At 39.4% G+C, this 18,967-nt stretch overlaps 1 long non-coding RNA gene across 2 annotated transcripts in view; it reads left to right on the forward strand.

Moving 5' to 3' along the window:
* The window catches only part of LOC122462560, a 110,626-nt gene extending 92,020 nt beyond the window's left edge, over positions 1-18,606 (forward strand). The window contains exons 4-5 of one of the 2 annotated variants that reach the window (XR_006285189.1): positions 3,946-4,043; positions 17,374-18,606. This is a non-coding gene — a long non-coding RNA (uncharacterized LOC122462560). The remainder of the gene's footprint in view (positions 1-3,945; positions 4,044-17,373) is intronic. The other variant, XR_006285188.1, reaches the window with a different exon arrangement.
* Positions 18,607-18,967: the final 361 nt, after the last annotated feature.

Below are 18,967 nucleotides of genomic sequence, written 5' to 3' on the forward strand. Positions count from 1 at the left end.
TTTAGCAAAGTAGTTCAGGGTCTGGATTGCAGCACTGCACCAGAGGGTGAGCAGGGAGTGTATTTCTCGGGCTACTGGCACTTCAGCCATGTAGAGCCAGAATAGTTGAGTTTTATCTGGATGAAGTGAATTCTACCCTATCCTTTATTTCTTTGGACAGTATTGTCAATCTCAAGCATAAAAAAATAAGGAGTCAGGTCTCCAAAATCATGAGACTGACTTACAAATTTTGAGGTTTGTTTTAAAAAAACTAAATCTGAATTCTATTTCTGGGGCCTTTAGGGTGCACCCAGGTTGCGTTTTCAAGTTTTTCATTGCAACCATGAATGCGTTTTTTCAACGTAATTTAAAAAATAAAAAACTTGAAAGCTGAGATTCCCATCTAATTGCAGGACTCCAGAAACTGGGGCTTTAAGGAAACACAGTATGACTCGCAGGGGCAGGGAGAAATGTGTGCTTTGCAATACTGAGCAAACACTTTCCTCTGAGTTGATAAGGGGAACCAGGGATTCTACAAACTAGCATAGACACCACACTGCTTTAATTTTAAATTGGGTGGCCACTTTTCTCAAATTCCATCAAAGATATGACTTCTGTCACTCTCTAATGGACAAAGCTACTTTTTCATTCACTGGCAGTAATTGTCTCTGATCACTAAAGAAAATAAATTAACTGAAGAGAGCAAGTTGCTAAAACAACTTAAAAAAAAAAAAATCTAACTGCATAACCCCAACCCAACAAACCAAATTGGGAGTCTGTCAAATACTCTGTGACGAGTGTGAGAGAGGGAGGGCCAGCCTACTTAAACTGGTATTTAAGGCTCTTTTCACTGCATTAGTACATGAGGGGGGGAAAGAGCCATTCCAAGACACAACCTCCAGCAGGTTTTAAGACACAATGACGAACACTGAAAAAGTTTGTGTACCTCTGGGGGCCACTAAATGCTGTTGCTTACTTACCACTGTAGCATGATGATGCAATATCTGCACTCGATGAGATTATGCATGTATTTAAGATTCCAGGTTTCTGGCTCTTAGTTAGGCTCAAATACCTTCACTGGGGATAAACAGGATTATATTTTCTTCTTTATGATCCTCTTCAGAAGACTTGTACAAAACTTTTAGCTTTATTCCCTTCCCTAACCCCCTTTGCACTCAGTCTGAGATTCATAACTTCTCAAATTAAGACGACTTTTAAAATACCTAAAATTTTGTTAGACAATGAGGAAAATTACTTAACTGCAGTATTCTCCTGGTGACTTCTTTGGAGCATTTCCAATTACTGTACCACACAGAAATCTTTAGCCTATGTATTGGGAGTTACCGGTTTGCTCTGTACGGGGTGGGGAGAAGCATGCAGAAATGCATTGCACCTTCCTCTACTGGTCCCACCTTCCTCTGTCATGCTCCCATGCAGGGGATATATGCAGTCTGCAGGTGTTGTATTGGTCTTAAGAATGGGCATGGGTTAGGCCAGAGAAAGGGAGACAGGTCCCAGCCATTTAAAAAAGAAAGAAAGAGAAAGAAAAAGTAACCAAAAATCCTTTCTTGCAGCTCTTCCATGCCACTGCTTATCATTGGTGAGGGGGCAGTGTGTAGTATTTGGGAGAAGCTGTGTCCCAGTTACAGAGCCAGCTGCACTTTAGACCCCTTTCACTCCCTCAAGTGCACCCGTCAGGTGCCAGGTCTGGCTGCCTTCACCTCTATCAAAGGTGGAACCAATAGTCCTATCACTCTAAACTGGATCTTTTAAACTGCAGCCCCCTGTTTTACCTGACAGGCCCAACTGTGTTTGGCACCCATAAGACCTTTACCTCTGGGAGCCTATGACCAAGGAGCTGAATAGTGACTCAGACACAGTTTCTTCAAGACAAAGCATTATTATTATTTCACCAAAGGGCACAGAGCTAAGGTATAAGGCAAGAAAAGGCCTATACACTATCTCCCTTTATTTACAAAAGTTGCCATGAAAAGATTAAAGTGTAAGTTCTCCTCAGTCCAGTTACCGCCATCTCTGGCAGGAAGAGACACTGCCTTCTGCAGCATGCTCTCTGACTATGTCCCAGTGTGAGTGTCTGTCAGAGTGCTAACAACCCACTCACCCTTGTCCTCCTTCCTGCCTAGGCTAGCATTGTGAAGATTTTAATATACCCTTTGACCCTACGTTCCGCTGGGGAAGAGTAAATTTTGACAAACTAATGCCAGTCCAGGGGTATTTCCTGCTTAGTAACTTCCCCATTGTTTCCCCAAAGATCCTAGGTATTCCTTATGATAGCACCTTATCATTGCCATTCTTTCACTTCCTCTTGGTTTTCCACTTCCCTGACTTCTTTGCTCTAACTTTATGCAGTCAGGCAGGATAATATCACACAGGTGAAGTATTATTTTTAAAAAAGTACACAAATCCCTTATCCTCCACACCTTGCCTGTGTCACCAAAGATTCTGTGGTTACGTGTAGGTATGGGAAAAGAAGCATGCCGTGGCCATCTCCCTGGAATGGTTGGCAACTCTGCCTTCTCCTTTCCATGAAAATGAGGCCCATTCCAAGCCAACCGAGACTCTGTTTGAAATATGAATTTTCATGCTATTGATTGCAAAATTGGTGGGGGGGAGAGTAAAATTTGCAGGGTGTAGAATAGCTTGAAATGAAATTTCCACCATCTTGTGGAAAAAACTGTCCCCAGTCTCATACTGCTGTAATAAGAATCAAGATGGGGTGGTATAATGTCTCTGGGCATTCCGAGCCACATTTACATTAATAATTTAAGTAATTTAATTGAAGAAACTGGTGACAAATCTAATAGTCTGGCATTGAGGTATTTGGAATATGCTACAATGTAGACAATACATTCTGAGCAGTCATTAAAGCCGTAAGCCCAAAATGCTACGGAACAGATAATTGTAATTATAAACAGCCATATAGAAATGAAGCCAGAATAAAATATTGCGTCTTTTAAATTTGGCAATGTAATGTAAAAAGCACCCTTTTCAGAATCTCCCATGCTCCTGTCTCTTCATCCCAGTCCCATTAGGGTTATCAGATGTCCTGGTTTTATAAAGACTGAGCTGAATTGAAAGATGTCTTTTAGTTGCCACGCTACTCCTTTCTTTGTTTGACTGACTGACAGCTGATGGACTCCGCTGTGTCCGCTGTGGCGAAAGAAGGAAGGTTTTCAGCTTCAGTAGATGTCATTCATGCAGGCCAGGAGAACAGCCTGACACACCAGTGTGTTCTTCATGGGGAATTTCCAATCTAGTTAACAAACCCTTCCCTGAGTTCTCCTTATTTTCTAGCCTTTTGAGGATGAAACTGTTACCACCACAAGTTCATTAACCCCGCATCTTCCCTTGTTGTGTGTGATATGGGGGCAATGGGGAAGCAGGCTTTGCCACTGGAAAAGAGAAGAATATATTTAATTTTATCAGAATAATGCTGCCAGTAGTGTCAGTGATTGAAAAGACTGGAACTGGTTATCTTAGAAAGGAGAGTGATTGGAGTGGATATGATAAAAGTATGTAAAATAACTAGGCTTTGTAAAATCTGATTTTCGGTTTGATAATTTTGATGGATAATCAGTGTTTGTTTGAAATTCTTTTTACTTGATTTAAATTTTTCAGGTGAGCAAAATTATGGGCTTTAAGCATTTTTTCCAATTTAAATTTTCATAATTGCAAGAAATTATTGGCGGGGGAGGGTAAAAGTAAACATTCAGATTCAAACAATTAATGTTTTAATAACAATTAACACAAATTGTCAACATCTCATGTCAAAATAAATATCCTTATATTGAACTCTTAAGTTTTCAATCAGCATTTTTTCTTTCTTTGCTTATCTGTAAATTTCAATTAATATCGATGGAAATATTTTTAGTCCATTTTTGTGTGTGTATGGTGACATTTAAGTTTACTGACACTTAATGATTAAAAAAATCTAATCCTTTCAAGCTTAAAAATAACAGATGGTGTAAAGAAGGTTGACGGGGAGAACAGATGATCCTGATCTCATAACTCATGAAGAAGGGGACATTCAATGAAATTAAAAGGTGAGAAATTCAACACCAATCAATGGAAATACTTTCTCACACTGTGTGATTATACTGTAGAACTGACAGCAAGAATTTAAGATACATTTATGACAACTATAGATGCTCTTTATATCCATATCAATGGATAACCTCTTTGTAACAAATTTTGAAAGGGATGTTAAACCTTGTATTTCAGGACTCAATATCTGATTATTAAAGACCAGGATGAAACCTATTGTGGGGGGCAGATAACCCTATATCATCTTACTGCCAGGTTCTCACATCTTTCTGTGAAGCATCTGGTTCTAACCACTGTCCGAGAGACAGGATGCTGGACTAAATGGACTTCAAGTCTGATCCCATAGGGCAATTCTTATGCTCCTGTGTCAAGAGCTACAGAATGAGTATCCCTTCCTCCTTCATATGAGGATGCAAACTGGAAAGGAAATTAGTGGAGAAGAATACAGTGAGTTTTTAAGGTGAGTTAGATTGGAGAGTTAAAGAATATAGTCTAGTGATATATTGGCACAATGGAAAAGTGCCATGTAGATCCTAAAGCTGATACCACTGTTAGTTTAGTAGCTTCTGTTAGACATAGGTGTCTAATGTTCTGTTTGAATGAGTACCAGAGATAAGGGCCATTTGCAGTGATGACAAAAATATAAGCAGACTTTTCATTAACAGCAAAACAGACTTTGTCTTGGTGGTGGAAAGAGACCAATAGTGCCAGAACAATCAAAAGTGGTCCTTAGAGAAAGACGTATTACTGAGAGATTCGGTTTTTCTATTGCATAATCAACAAACTGACAAAATCGAAACCCGTTTCAAACAAAAAATAAGTTCTTAAGGAAACAATTATGATATATGGTCAATAGTGGTCATTGGAATAAGCACTCTGCTGCTGTCACTGCCTGCACAACTTTTATTGCCTTATCCACCGCACTACAAAGGGCAATTTGCAAATAAAGAAATGATACTAAAAGCTTGTTTCAGATTAAAAATGAGGGACAGAAATCCATTTGAAGTAGGTGCTTCAGGAGAAATGTACCTCAAAGGAAGAGGAAGGGAGATCCAGACAAAAGCATTTCAAAGCCACAAATATCAATGTAGCAAAGAAGAGTGTATAAATGGAAACCTGATAAGAAAAGAAGTCACAAAACACAAATAGACTGGTTAGCGGAAGAGTTAAAACCATCATTAGCTGATGTGCAGGCTGACGGCTGAAGAAGGAAAACCTACATCTCAACTACAGGTTATATCATATCTCTGTGCTCAGGGCTTGTTTTATTTCCAAAAACAAAAACTCGATGCCAGAATAAATCAATTCAAACTACTTTCCAGCTCCAGCCATCTGGGAGGGGAGAGGACACACTCTTCCCTTATGGTAACCTCCTTAGTACCAGCTTGCTCTAACAAACCAGATCACCCATGTCATAGACTAGAACCCAATAATGCCTTATATGCCGTATTTACATCTTGTCATAAGACTACATAAAAGTAAGAAGTTATGAGTGAACTGAACGATGCAGCAAAACAGGCTGAGAGGGTAGCTAAAAGAAGAGGGGATGAATGCAGAAGGAAGCTTTTTAAGTAGTGAGGAATTCTAAATCAAATTCTGTCCCTAGTCCATTGGTGTAATAACTTTAGTCAGGTGAAATCTGTATCGCTCTCAGTGGCAGCTCAGGATACATAACACATATCATGGTCCAGGATTATCAGGTAGAATCAGCAACATGGGGAGACTATTTCTTTATTACAAAATGAAGAATCCCTTACAAAATCCCTCTACAAGGGAAATGGAAACAGGATAATTCCCATTATTTGGCCATCACTGAACCTTTCAAATCTTTGAACAAGATTGAGACACCATAGAAGATTATAAAAGGAGGATAGCTTTATATCACCAATCATTTTAAAATAAATTGCAAGAAAGCTAAACTTTGTCACCCACTCTCATTGGGTTATAAAATACTTACTGTTGTCAAATCCTTTTAGATGTAAACTATAACCAGGACTACATGCTATTTCTAAATCATTTTTCCATATCCCTTCTTTTCACTTTGTGTAATCTTTGCTCATTGTTTCATCAATAAAAAAATCCATTTTTTATTTTAAGTTGTATCTATACTAAAATTGTGGTGTTCCTACATATTGCTTTATTGAAGGTGGGATTTTCCTCTACAATACTGTTCATGTAATACCTGGATTTTCTCTAATAGAGCAAATACAGCCTGTGTGTGCACAAATTGAAATGGCAAAGGACTATTAGCTAAATTGTTAATGTTTTTGATTTGATCCAAGCTAAGGATTGTATTTATAAGTAGCTGATGTACGTAATTACTTGAAAACATTTAGTTGAGTCATGGGACTTGAGCCCATGAGACACCATGAAAACTGATGAACTGTAAATCCCAATAAAATCAAAAGTCTTGATGCTGAGCTAAGAACACTCAAACTCGGAAGAGACACAGAATCCAGCCCACTAGGAGTCAAGGGTGCTCTGCTCAGAAGAAACCTGGTACCTCACTATGACAATATTAGAGAAATTAATAAGGAACTTTTCCTTAGGTTTCAATGAGATGAAAAGTGAAAAGCAAACTCATAGCCTGATCCTTTGACTTTGAATGTGAGGCTTACAGCCTGAAAGGAAGGAGATGCATGGGAAAATTTGAAAAACCTCCAGAAACACAGAATTTTACTTGTAAACCTTTGAAGTAAAAATCCAAAGGATTGGCCAGCATATTACTCTTTCTTTGTTATGCAATGTTTCCTAGCTTATCTGCTTTTACAGCTTTTATCTAAGCCTGTAGTTACTAGCTGTTCACAAAATATTCTTTTCCTCAACAATTCTCAGCTTAGACTAGTTGGGTTAAATTATCAGCCTTGTTTACAGAAAATGTTTAAACTTCAGTTTAAAAATGTGAACAACATGCTTAACTTGCAATAAACATTTACAGCAGCTATCTGTGGTGAAGGAATTCAGTGATTAAAACTGAGTATCTAAAATTGTAGGTCCTAGCAGCTGTAACATAGAGGAAGTGAGAATCAGATTTTTCTTGAAGATTCTGATGTTTGTATTTATACCATACATTTCACAGAATTCACACCATGGGTGAGAGAACTTTCACATAGTATCTTCAGTGTTTTTGCTCCAGCTTTATACCAGTGAACTAGGGGTGCTGGGGGTGTTGTCATACCCCTTGGCTTGAACTGTAAACAGGGTTTAGTTTGGTTCAATGGCTCTCAGCACCCTCTATAAAAATTGTTCCAGGCAGCACCCCTGCAGTGTACAACTGGTCAGAAAAGTCACATTTTTCCTTCAGAACTTTTTGAGAGTGGAAAAATCCCCTTTTGAAATTTCTTCACTAGAAAATGTAGAAACTAAAGCTTTTCTGTTTAGTTTTTACTTTAAATTGTTTAATTTGGTCTCCTTCAAAATTTAAATTTTGAATAGCATTTTCCAGCCAGAAAATAGTAGAGTTTAATTGACATTAACATCATCCTGTGGTAAAACCTCCCCCCCTTTTTTGGGGAGGGGGGCACAAACCCATATTTTTCTGATGGGGAAATTTTTCACTGCACACCAGTGTAATAGAGAACAGAATTTTTCCCATGCTCTCTTCTGGATTAGTAGCTACAGATCATTACCGAGAAGATGCCTTCATAGTTGAAGGTGTATTTTATTTCATTTACCTTTACTAAATGATTTCCTGAGAAACCATCTGTACTATAGGAACACTTGTCGATTAGGAGGAAGGGAGGGTTGTATGTGTTTTTTGTAACCAGTTATTGGCACTGTAATAGAGTCCTTGGAAGGCTCGTTGGCTTAGTGCATAGCACACCTAGTGCTGCCTCCCAGCTGGATGGTCTTCTCAGAAGAGGAGAAGGGAAGTGGAAATGAGGCTTGTGCCCATCCTGCAGCATGGGCAGTTGGTAGGGGAGCTTGGGCCTTTCCACTCCACCCAGGTCTGACCCTGGGCCCTAAGAGTGTCAACACTGTCTTGCACTCTGGAGTGCCCTCTGAGATACCCCCCCCCCCGAGTCACTTCCTACCATTTGCTTCTCTTCCCCAGCTCCAAGTTCAATGTAAGGAAAAAAGAAAAGGTAACTAAACCTTCAGCTCCAACTAGACTCAGCATAGTCTTATTGTCTCTGTGAGGCTTTTCTGGTGCTTTTGTCCAGGAAACCTCAAAGTAGGTCTGTCTTCCTTCCCCCTTCTGAGCTGAATTGCTCCCTTTGCAACTTCTTCAGCTGGAGCATGCGCTGCAGGCCTGGAGAGGTGGGACTACCTGGGTCCAGTATTGTCCTTAACCCCTTCATGCCCAATGTGGAGTTGTACGCCTCCTCCCAGGCACACTCAGCTGGCCTAATTACAACAAACATGCTTGAACTGTGTCCACACAGCAGCAGCTTCTTCAAATGCAACCATGTGTCAAACACGCTACAGTCTATTTTTCTATTCATGAGTTCTCTGGGCAGCTGTTCCATACTGTTGAAGAAAGCGTAAGAGCACTCGGAAAACATGCATCAGATGCAATACACTCTGATGCCTTATCGCTCAGAGAGGGAAGAAAGAAGAGTTGTCCAACTAGTTGCACAGTTAAATAGGCCCTGGCCTTTTTTTTTTTATTTTTATTTTTTAAACCGTGTTAGTAACTAGTTAGTGGCTTGGAGTGGCTCTAAATGTGGTTTGTCATCCACGCAAGCATTGCTAAAACTTCAGTTGTGCTGACACCCACACTGAGAATTCAGGGAGTGTAAAGAGCCCTTTTACTCTTACACGTGGCCTGCCGATCTTACAAAAGCCTGAGCGGAGGAGAGGGAATAATAGTGGTTCAGCTGTTACTTCCCACTGGACCAAGCAGGATGGATGGGCCAGGTTGTGGTTCTAAGATCCCAGTATTGTTCCTTTCCTGCTCTAGGGTGACCAGACAGCAACTGTGAAAAATCAGGACAGGGGGTGGGGGGTAATAGGAGCGTATATAAGAAAAAGACCCAAAAATTGGGACTGTCCCTATAAAATCAGGATGTCTGGTCACCCTATCCTGCTCTGGGAGCGAAGCACCTATGCACTGCTCCTTTTGCAAGCTGGACTGTAAGGTTACAATCCAGTCCCACATCAGCACACTCATAGTTTGTATTAAATATGCCAGGGATTTAATTTAAAAAAATTGTTTTTGATAAGGACACTTGATTTCATCTGATGAATGTTAATTATTTCACAACAGAGTAGAGCATTCATTGGAAGTGTAAATCACCTGGATTCTAAAAATCTCCACACTCAATAAAATCTGAACCTTTTAAAATTGAGTAATCCCATCCATGTTATATCTAAGTTCAAGCAGCTAGACAGTTGCTCATTAAATTGGCCATATAAAAAATTGCCCATGAAAGTGTGACTGGAATGCATGAGCTTTACAGGAATGTAGCGATTTGGGGTTAAATAAAATACAGATGATATCTGAATTCACCTTCCGATTCTTGTTTGTTTTTGGTCATCTCTTATGGATCATTAGTTGCTGGAAACTCAAGTATTTTTCTGTTTCCTCTATACTTCATCAATTTCCCCTCAATTTCTTGTCTAATTATCAACTAGATTATACTTTATAGGCAGACTGATCCAGGGCTGTAAGCGTCTTTTGGTTTCTGTGGCCTAGCACCTACTGCTGATCATTGGATAGAGGATAGTTCATACCTTTTGTCAGTGCAAGACAAACAGGTTAAATAAAATCTCCAAGACCCTTCACCACCACCCTTTTTATCAGATCAAATGCTTGCCTGCAGCAGCAGCAATTCGATAATGGTCTTCATGCAGCTACTACAGAACTCATTACTCTGGGCAAATTGCTTTATATACTATAATGTGCTATGTTGGAGTCTAGAGGGACATGGAACCCAAACAGTGCTTAATACAGACTATAAAATATTTTTAGAGCTTGAGCCATTAGTTTTAAAATGCTTAGGAATGTAAAACTTTATCCAAGAAGAGAGAGAGGGAGAAAAAATCATTCTGCTCCCATTAAGTCAGTGATTTAATAGAGTTTTCAGTACAGCGTATTTACTCTGTGATAATCAATTATCTCCAACAAATTAAAATATAAATTAGGTTGTCTAGGAAAAAAGGAAGCACTAAATCAATTGGTTCTAGATGCACATAAATACAAATTTTACAGTTGTGGTTTCCTAATGTCAAAACTAACACTTCATGGCAGAACTTAAATAGTATTAGCTTCTGTGTTCCTTAACCTATCAGCTGTGTTAATTTGATTTTTTTCCACTTCAGCAGAACAAATGTAACCTTTCTTTAAAACTTCTTTGACTCTACATTACATATGGAGATATGCACTGAACAGATCATGAATTGTTTGAGCAGCAAGACTTATTCATGATGAGCAAAGCAGTTTCAAAAGTTCATGGATTCCTCTGTTCTCCCTTTTCCAGTTGGCAAACATGCAGTGAATTGGCAAGTTAATTTCTGGTCAAAAATACAAATTATTTCCAAAAATACATCATGACTCATAAATGGGCCAATAATATTTCAGGATGTCCTCCTAACCAATGTGGCGTCATGTTCTAGGATATCAAAATACCAGGGGAAAGAGTCCTTCTAAAAGCTGTAGTGGAGAGGCAATATACACCCAAGCTGTCCGTTGTCCTTGATGGAGAAAGTACAGGAAGAATACAGTTCACTTCATAACAGAAAAACAGATAGAAATTGAAATCTGAATAATTTCTAAGTTGTGTAATACGTCACTCTGGGTTCTTCTTAGATTGCTTAGGTGCAATGAAATGAAAAAAAAGATTTACAAGTATTTGTAGTATAGTGAAGATGCAAGAAATGTAATTAGTAATATCTACCCTCATAGCAGATTTTGAAAAGATGTGTGAAACCTTGGGGCCAAATTCTGGACCAGCACATAAATGCTTCCCATAACAGGCATATAATAGGATGTGGTCCTACAAATCTGCACTCAGGTGAATAGTGTTATTGATTTCAACAGAGGGAGGAGAAGTCTGAGTGGAAATGCTCAGAAGAAGCATTATTTTGTGCCTATATTCTAGGTGCCAGCACTCCTGCTCTCTCCCATCCTCTTATGCAGAGGAGGAAGTAGTAGGAATAATCAATATTGATGGATATGGATTGCATTGCATTGTGCCCCATAGGCCTGTCCTGTAATGCTTCTCAGGTGCTCCTCTTCGAGGGTTTGTAGAAATGCCCTTCTATGGGTTTAGAAGGAGCCAGAATTCGCATGGAAAACTTCCACTGTGCCCTGCCTGTGCTGAGCCTGGGTTTTCTGGTGGGTGATTATGCAAACAGTTTGGCCCTACATCTGCATAAAAATGTCACTTTATGAATTTTGCAACCTTACAGCTTTGCCAATCATTCTCCTCTCATCGTACACTGGCTGCAGTAGAGTGTTTTGCAGTATGTGCCCTTTTGATGTGTATTACCTTCTTTTACATTGTACATGGTTGTATTTCTGAAGATAGATGAGCTCTGGCTATAAATGCAACAAAAGTATTTGGAGTAACACTGTTAAGGTCAGTCTTTGCATTCCAAGAGAATGATTGATTATTTAAATCTGAGGGAGACATTCCAGATGTTATTAAACTGCTATGCTACTTTAATCCTCCTCACTTGTAATGATCATGAGTGTGTTTTCGCAGCACAGTGATAGGGAGTAAGTATGGATCGTCAGCTTCCCAGCAGTCAGATTTGTTTCAGTACTTCTGACCAAGTTAATTTTTAGACATATAGTACATCAAGGCTGAATGACTCCTGGAGAGAAATTCAGTCATAAAAATCCACCATGAAACAAGGCTGCTTGAATTGTAGCTCTGAGATTTTCTGCTGCATTTTGGTGTCGTAGCAGATACACAAGTGATTCTATATCAATTTAGTTCAGTTAAAAGTATGAGCCTAATTCTGATCTCACGCTGGTTTTACATAGGTGTAGTTCCTTTGACTTCATTAGATTTACTGTGGTATAAATGAGCCTTTTGTTCTATTCATTCTGTACTGTATACCGCTGTTTGAGCCAGAATGGGGCTTACCTGCTCACGTTTTCTCATTCTTTCCAACTTTCAGATGCAATTCTCAGCTTTAAGTGGTAGACTTCAAAAATACTGCATCATGACCATATTGTTAACATAGCAACAATTTACACTTGACACTACTCTGGGCACTTGAAAATCAGGGGAATATTTATTTAGGATGTGCGAAAAGTGCAACAGTCCTCCATAGGCCCTCCCACAAAATGGAAGAAAATTTTACTGTCAGTGGAAAATGTTTAAAAAATATTCCTAGTGAGCTGTAAGGGTCAGAAAGTCTTAGGACATGTGCTTAAAAGAAACATGGCTAAATTTTTGATGTTCATGGAGAATTCCTGACAGATTTTAATGGGGAGCTCCATTAGACATGAGTAATAGAATTAATTACTTAAACTCTGATCCTGCTTGTTCACATGCTTAAAATTAGGCATATGCATAAATGTTTGCAGGATTAGAACCTGAAGAAAGGACAGAAGAATGAGAGGACTAAGAAGAAATACATTTCCTTATTGCAAGGTGGCATTAGTCATTTGATCTTATTGTGTAAGAGCAAGAGCTCATCTAAATATTTAAGTAAATAGAATATTTTTCCACACTTAAACCAGAGTGATAGCTAAGAAAGTTGTAAAGGTACAATTAACTTTTTCATTATTAAACTCTAGCACAAATATATCATGTCCAGGAGGAGGCAGAATTTAAGGGTTCTGGGGCAGTTGCCCCAAACCATTGTTTGATGTTGGATGGGAGGAGAAAGGAGCAGGTCAATAAAAGCCACCTAGATTTACTGGAACAATTGTGGCAGTTTCTGGAGGCCATACCCAAAAGCCAGTACATCTCCATGCGGAGTTGTACTCAGGCTTTAAATTGCTTGTAAATGTAATTTGTGCCCACTTTCAAGCCCATTTATGCTGCCAGAGCAATATAAAGTGCCCTGAGTGTGAATGAGAATCAGGCCCATACAGCTCTTGGTCCTCCGGTTCCCAGTGAGGACAAAGTTGTGTTTTTGGGGGGAACTTTAATAAAGGGAGGAATTGCACATTGGAGGCCATTTTTCTAGGTCTTTGTCCAAGCACACGGTATCTTTGTCTTCACACACAAAGCTCCCACTCCTCACCTGCTCTTGTTTGTAGGGTTGCTGTTATGCAGTATACTAGCCCCTGGAAAACCCCTCATGGGCCAGAAACATCCACCTTGGTTTAATACCCACATTCCCAAACGTAAGGGGAAAGAAGGCAGGAACCGCACAGCTGCTTGCTTCCTTCCCTCTGCTCTGATTCTGAGAGCAGGGAGCAGTTGTGTTTTTTGCTCACTCAGGGAGCAGCTGGATCTAATTTCTCTGATAAGGAAGCCTCCTCAAAAGGAGGTGGATTGGGAGAAGAGCAACAAACAAAATGGTTACTTGACTGGGGGACTCCATACCATGTGGTAAATATTCTAGTTTTGTATGTTTATTCTGGATTATTTTGTATTGAGGTAAAATAAGGCTGGTATCCCAAAAGGCTCCGACAGCTTTTTGGTTTGTTAGTTGAGCTGACGTTCCTGTAACTCTCATAAATCAAAATTCAGTCCTCAGACAGATGTGGGTATTTGTGATATGTGGTGGATTTTTGTTTTTTGCTTTAAGACTGGGTGGCTCTGTTTCATCTCCTGTATCTGCCTTTCCTCTTCTGCCCCTTCCTGTCAGAGGTAGGTGGGACTGACTGGGATGTTCTTACTGTCTTCTAGCCAGCTACAGTCCCTGAATCCTCACTACAATCAATGTTAACAAGGTCAAAAAGCCATCTTTCCCCTCCTTTGTAGCGTGTCAAACGGGCAACCCCACTGGGGACAGAGGGTGACAATTTATGTCCGAAGAGATACTATGTTCTCTTAAGGCAGTAACCCAAATATGAACTCCACACAGACAAAAATAACTGATGTGAAAAGATGTTTTTGTACCTTGTGTGCCAGTGAAAAATGTCACAAGCTATGGCCTTGAAAAACGGCAATGCAAGCAAAGCCCAATAAAGCAAAGCCTCAAACATTCGTGCATTCAGTATTGTAAGGTGAAAGGCATAACTTCCTTCACTATACAGAAAGAACAGTATCTTTTTGTGTTGTATTACGGACTTTAAAACAAAACCATGGTGGACTAGACATTTGCAGCAAAGAAGTTGTGCTGTGCGATCTGTTATCAGTGCCCAGTGCTGAGATTTAATCTATCCCTCCCTCCCTCATCTAAACTGAGCACCAGGGAGTCGGTGAGGTGAGCAAAATGATATAGCTATATTTGGTGTAAAACAACTTTGTAGATTTGGTAATCTAGATATCAAGGTTGTAGTTAATCAAGGCATATAGTTTTGTGATAGATGTACTGTATGTAACTGTGGAAGATTGACATATAATGCTAAATTGGACTACAGTATTTTCAAAAATATGTGATGCTCTTTTGATCACTAATCATTTTAATAGTATTTATGTAGAATTGGGTTGAAGGGAGTGGATACTAGATATTACTGTTAATCCTTGCTATTGGGCTTCTATTTTTAATGAATCTGTAAATTCAGGGGTGGTACCCTCTGACTGGATAACTGCTAATACAGTACCTATTTTTAAGCAAGGACAAAAAATGATCTGGGAAACTACAGGCCCATTAGTTTGACCTCAGTTGTATAAAAAGTCTTGGAATAACTTTTGAAAGAGAAAGTAGTTCAGGGCATAGAGGTAAATGGTAATTGGGATAAAATACAACATAGTTTTACAAAAGGTAGATCGTGCCAGACCAACCTGATCTGTTTCTTTGAAAAGATAACTGATATTTTTTTAGCCCAAGGGAATGCAGTAGATCTCTTCTACTGGGATTTCACTAAGGCATTTGATACATTACACATGGGAAATTATTAATTAATTTGGAGACGATGGGGATTCATATGAGAATTGGAAGGTGGATAAGAAACCGGTTAAAGGGGAGACTACAAAGGGTCATACTGAAAGGTGAACTGTCAGGCTGGAGGGAGGTTACTAGTGGAGTTCCTCAGGGACTGATCTTGGGACCTATCTTATTTAACATTTTCAGTAATGACCTTGGCACAAAAAGTTGGAGTGCACTAATAAAATCTGTAGATGACAAAAAGTTGTGAAGTATTGCCAATATGGAGGAGGACTGGAATATCATACAAGAACATCTGGATGATCTTGTGAACTGGAGTAATAGAAATAGAGTGAAATTTAATAGTGCAAAGTGCAATGTCATGCACTTATGGACTAGCAACAAGAATTTTTGCAATAAGCTGGGGACGTATCAGTTGGAAGTGAGGAGAAAGATCTGGGGTGTATTGGCAGATCTCAGGATGACTGTAAACCACCATTATAATGTGTCTGTGAAAAAGACTAATAGTCCTAGAATTTATCAGGCAAGGTATTTCCAGCAGAGAAAGGGAAGTGTTAATACCATTATACAAGGCACTAGTGAGACCTCATCTGGAATACTGTATGCAATTCTTATCTCCCATATTTAAGAAAGACAAATTCAAACTGGAACGTGCAGAGAAAGGCTACTAGGATGATCAGAGGAATGGAAAACCTGCCTTATGAGAGGAGGCTCTCAAAGAGTTTGGCTTGTTTAGCCTAACGAAAAGAAAGCTAAGGGGAGATATGATTGGGCTGTATAAATACATCAGAGGGATAAATACCAAGGAGGGGAAGGAATTATTTAAGTTACGTGCCAATGTTGAAGTAAGAACTAATAGATATGAAAAAGGAAAAGGAGTACTTGTGGCACCTTAGAGACTAACCAATTTATTTGAGCATAAGCTTTCGTGAGCTACAAAGCTGTAGCTCACGAAAGCTTATGCTCAAATAAATTGGTTAGTCTCTAAGGTGCCACAAGTACTCCTTTTCCTTTTGTGAATACAGACTAACACGGCTGTTACTCTGAAACCTGTAATAGATATGAAGTGGCCGTAAACAAGTTTTAGGCTTGAAATTAGACAAAGGTTTCTAACTATCAGAGAAGTGAAGTTCTGGAACAGCCTTCCAAGGATGGTAGTGGGGGCAAAAACCTAACTGGCTTCAAAACTGAGCTTGATAAGTTTATGCAGGAGATGGTATGATGAGATTGCCTACAATGACGTGTAGCCAGTCTGCGACTGCTAGTAGCAAGTATCTCCAGTGGCCAGTGATGGGACACTAAATGGGGAGGGCTCTGAGTTACTACGTTCTTTCCTAGGTGTCTGGCTGGTGGGTCTTGCCCTCATGCTCTGGGTCTAACTGATCACCATATTTGGGGTTGGGAAGTATTTTCCCCCAGATCAGATTGGTAGGGACCCTGGGGTTTTTTCACCTTCCTCTGAAGCATGGGGCCTGGGTCACTTGCGGTTTAAACTAGTCTTAATGGTGGATACTCTGTAACTTGAAGTCTTTAAACCATTATTTCAGGACTTCAGTAACTCAGCTAAAGGTTAGGGTCTATTACAGGAGTAGATGGGCAAGGTTCTGTGGCCTACAGTGTGCAGGAGGTCAGACTAGAGGATCATGATGGTCCCTTCTGGCCTTAAAGTCTGAGTTTATATGCTTAAGTCCTTTTTGTTACTCTTCATTTAATCTTTATACCCACTTTACTGATTAGTCTCAGTAGTCAATATTTTTGTTATGTGCAGCCTTTCTGTTTTTAGAACATACTACAGTGGAACCTCAGAGTTGTGAACACTTCGGGAATGGCGGTTGTTTGTAACTCTGAAAAGTTGTTGTTTCTGAACAAACCAGTATGTTCTTTCAAAAGTTTACAGCTGAACATTGACTTAATATAGCTTTGAATGTTTATTAAGCAGAAGAAAAATGCTGCTTTTAACTGTCTTAATTTAAATGAAACAAGCACAGAAAGTTTCCTGACCTTGTCAAATCTTTTTCAAATTTTCCCTTTTTTGATTAGCTGTTGACATTTAACACAGTACTATACAGTATTTCCTTTTTTTGGTCTGTGCCTGCCTGCCTGATTGCATATTTCTGGCTCTAGATGAGGTGTGTGGTTCACCAGTCAGTTTGTAATTCTGGTGTTCATAATTCTGAAGTTCTGCTTCATCTGGATTTGAGGTTCTAAACTGCAAATCCAGTACAACATATTTTAGTTGGGTGGTAATGTTAGTGGTATTTTGTGCATTGTCCCTGTCTACAAATAAAAGCACTGGATTGAACACTAGCGTGGCTGAAGCAGAGTATTAGTGGCTTGCTAGCTTTGACTGACGTGATTGGTGAATGGCAGACCCATTTCTCCCCTCTATCATCATTTGGAGTATCTCCTTCTTCCCTTCCTTTCCAGAGAGCCTAAAAATTAAGAACTAACTTCTGTTGGTGCTTCTGAGAACATTGGATAGGCTCGGCTGATGGAGGATCCTGAAGAAAAGGCTTGTGACTTCAATCTTCTGAATTTTTTCCTGATGTGAAGTTTTCATAAGAAGCTTTGACAGAATCTGCAAACCTGAAAATAGATTAGAATGTATTTTATTGTTTTGTTTTGTTTTTTCTTTTCAGCTCTGGCTGCTGCTGTTTCTCCATGGGCATATGCTTTTGTAAAGAGGGAATAGTGTTGCAGTCTTTGGTCTTGATTCGTCCCCAGGACTACAAGATAGGGTAAAATGGATCCCCCAGGTACCCAAAGACACAGCTGCACTAGCAAAAAGCATTCACCCACAGGGGAGGGTAAATGGTAAATTTGCTGCAGCTGCACTCCCCCAGGGGTTTTTGCCTGGGGAGACCAACTTCAAACTCTCTGGTGGGAGGTTGATGGAGGCTTTTCTGGAGATGTGCTAGATGACTAAGGGCTTGTCTTCACTGCAGAGTTAACTCAAGTTATAACTAAAGTGTTGCCCCTAACTCAAGTCCCGTCCAGATACACAAATCCCTAAGTCCAGTGTTGTGACGCTTTTAATTCAAGTTGTCTGGTCTGCTAATGGGTATAGACTAAAGCTTGAGTTAATAAAACTCCTCAGGTGCTAACACAACTCTGTGCAGCTTAAGTGTTGTTTTGTGGTGTGGCTGCTTTTGTTCAAGCTAGGCTAATTTAAAAGGAATTAACCTGAATGTAGATAAACCAAATTAACTCTGCAGTGAAGACATGCCGTAAGTCACTAGATCCCAGATTTTTAAATGTGTATGTGCTTTTGGTTGACACTGAGTTGCATGGGCAAAACACCTGATGCAAGTCAAAGGTTCGTGTACTTGCATATTTGTGTATATGCACAACCCAACTGAAATATGCTTATTGGGGATTTTATACACTCATAACATTAAAATATGCATACATTCCTTTAAAAAAAAAAAAAAAGTCTAGACCTCTGTCTTTCTCTATATCTAAAATGAAAGAATACCTACCTACTGTTAACATTTGTTAATGACTGTAAAGCATGCAGAGATCATTTGATGGAAAATGCTATAGAATTGCAATATATAATTATTATGAAGCATTAAACTTGTTGAGATTTGTCTATCAGTGATGTACCATCTTTTCAGCTGTGGTTTTCTTCAGTCCCTAGAATAAATCTTAGTCATGGAAGCTGTCCTATGTAAACCCTTACTTGAGTGTAAGGATTTGCAGAACTGGCCTCTTAGCTAGAAGAGGAAACTGAGTCATACCATTGGGATAATACAACTGGAGCTTGTTTGGCGGGGGGGGAGGGGGAACCTCTCCTTTTAATCCAGTCATTTAGCATCTGTGTCTAATCTATCCCCATTTTTGACAGAGGCAGAATTGTGGCAGGTCACTTTTTTAAAATGATGCACTATGGTAGAATCTTTTAAAACTTATATAATAATGAACCATTGTACGTGTGGGTAAATTTAGATACATTTATTAGTGCATTGCTGTCTATCTTAGGGTTTTGTACTGCTGCCTGTCATTGTAGTATCTGAGTGCC

This window comes from Chelonia mydas, chromosome 12 (assembly GCF_015237465.2).
Source record: "Chelonia mydas isolate rCheMyd1 chromosome 12, rCheMyd1.pri.v2, whole genome shotgun sequence".
Classification (NCBI taxonomy): domain Eukaryota; kingdom Metazoa; phylum Chordata; order Testudines; family Cheloniidae; genus Chelonia; species Chelonia mydas.